The sequence below is a fragment of the Penaeus japonicus genome, unplaced genomic scaffold (assembly GCF_977035675.1).
Source record: "Penaeus japonicus unplaced genomic scaffold, GWHDUDI00000001_assembly GWHDUDI00000020, whole genome shotgun sequence".
Taxonomy (NCBI): Eukaryota; Metazoa; Arthropoda; class Malacostraca; order Decapoda; family Penaeidae; genus Penaeus; species Penaeus japonicus.
Window position 1 is genome coordinate 32,156,697 of NW_028234422.1, and position 2,500 is coordinate 32,159,196.

The 2,500-nt window shown below is 33.2% G+C and overlaps 1 protein-coding gene across 5 annotated transcripts in view; it reads left to right on the forward strand.

Annotated features, from left to right (window-relative positions):
* The window catches only part of MED28 (mediator complex subunit 28), a 20,303-nt gene extending 18,097 nt beyond the window's left edge, over nt 1-2,206 (forward strand). For all 5 annotated transcript variants that reach the window (XM_086548338.1, XM_086548339.1, XM_086548340.1 and 2 more), the window contains exon 5: nt 1-2,206. This exon is cut by the window's left edge and continues 1,856 nt beyond it. The gene's annotated coding sequence lies outside the window, so the exon portion shown is untranslated.
* Nucleotides 2,207-2,500: the final 294 nt, after the last annotated feature.

The window sequence follows — 2,500 nt, forward strand, 5'->3', positions numbered from 1 at the left end:
AGGCCTAAATCAATTGAATAGCTGGCACAATACTGTGCCGCCCGGCAACTGGGCTTTTGAATGCGCGGTACACATGCTGTACCACCCGTCCTGTGTGGGTTAATGTAATAAATGTTTTCCTTGGCATATACAATTTTCACTGAATCATAGGCAGTAAACTATAAGGCTGTGCGTTGCATTTAATGAATTTTGTAGGGTCAAATCAGGGATCTTCAATATCATATTTCATGGACTGAAATATTTCTTTATATTTACAAAGTGAAGTATTTGTCATTTTAGGGCAAAATCAAGAAAACTTGTACTGTGGGAAATGAAAGCAAGTTGAGTGAATTATATTAATATATGACATTTATTTGTTATTTTTTGAAGTTACATTCCAATTACATATTTAGAATTTTGAAAGAAAACAAGGTAAAAATAATGTCCATGTTTCGTAACTGTAAAAGTTTTTATAGTATTTTGTATTCAGTATATGAATTAGATATACTTCAGTGGCTCATTCATCTTCAATATTTTTTTCTCTTGCAAAGCAAAGATGCACTTGACAGGTTGTTGAAAACTGGTAGAATGCATGTTGAATGACATGTATTTCAAGTAATTATCACCATCAACAAACAAGTTATTAATAGAATATCATCACTAATCTGTCAAGTGCATCTTTGCCATGGTAAAAAACAGTTTATATCTAAAATTCAGTAAGTAGCACTGGTACTGGTACTGGACAAATACTTGGTTAATTTTATGTACAACCATGGTGTCTTTTGTCCTTTTCACTGAACTAAGAGGTAGCTGACATTGACCACGTAATCAGTTTAAGATGAGAGAGAGTGTAAAAAAACTGACAATATTAAAAGTTGAAGATGACAAGAATTACCTCTTTACTCTTATGTGTTAAATTTTAACTGTAATACTTTGTTAATTTAGGTTTCACACATGCTTAAAATGGAAAATATGTAGCTATGTTACAAGGCCAAAAGAAACATCATTCCACATCAATGCATTTTTAATCTCTTTATGCAAAGTTTGATACAAACATGGTTCACAAACTTAAAATTAGGTAATAATGAGGATAACTGTGTAGCCCTCATGATAACTACTGAACAGAAATTATGTCAGCAGAATATTTACAATCAACCACACAGCAGATAAAAGATTTGTATTATTAAAAACAACCAAAATAAAATGTTTGTATATTATTCACATTTAATCTCCTCCTAGGTTTGATTTTGGTACCATTAAAAGCCTTCCAAGGTGTTTGAAAATGTTTTATGTTTTTTTCCCCCCTAAATTACATATTTCGGAAGATATATGTGTACGTGTGCATGTGTGTATGCGTGTGCGTGTGTCAGTCAGTCTATGACTTATGTAAATGTGTATGTGTTTGTGTATTTACGTTTGTACATATGCATACAGTTACTGAAACATGTAACTTACTTATGGTGTGATTTGGTATGATGATACAGTTATAAATGTGTTTTTGGGAAGGTTAAACAGGTAAACTATATATTTTGATTCTTCACAGATTCCACATTATGAAGATATGAGTCAAGCTATATTTAATATGCCTAATTGTATTTAATCTAAACATTAAATATAACAGTGGCACATATGTTAAAAACGTATATGCATTCATTTGCATGTGTGGGTTTACGGGGATGTAAACAGATACGGGTGAGTCAATGAGAGAGAGATGGTATAAGAAGAAGGGGGAGGGAAGAGGAGAGAAGCAAGGAAGGAGGGAGAGCAAAGACAGAAGAGAGAGGAAGGAAGAGAGCAATGACTTGTTAATATAAAAGATGAAATATAAGAATTCATTCTAAAAATCTGTTCTCATATCATAGAGGGAAAAATGACCACATAATAATTGCTGTTGTCTGCATCAAGCATGTACAAAATCCCTAAAAAAAATGGAGGCAAACTTTTCTTGAAATACATATATATATTTGATGTGGCATTTTTGTGAACATTCACAGCACTATTGTGTTGTTCTAATGAAAGGTCAAACTATCACTTTAAAACCTGAGTCAGCAGCACATACTTCTGCTTCACTGGTCTTGTCAAACATAAAGGCACATTCTAAAGGTGTCTTCTGCTAGAGACACTTAGTATACCTAAGATTTTAACTAGTACTGATTTGCTACCTGGCCTTTCTAATGAAAATCCTAACATTTTACAATGTACAAGATGGGAACATCGGATGTTCTGATTTTTGCAAAAATCTATTACAGACAGTGTAGATAACCTTTCAATTGGCCCCCTCTATGAAATCCAATAACTGAGACTTGAGTATTGCTGTTAGTATTAAGAGATATGAACTGCAGGCATAACTGCCATAATTAGACCTCCATTCGGAGTCACATATATTACTGACTTATATAAATACAATCTCTGCCAGCAAGTTTGTGCCCCTTAAAACTTATGAAAAGTCTGATTCATGACATTCTTTAAGCTCTCCTGGTACTGTGGAACAGGGCAATATTTACTATTATCCACATACCTT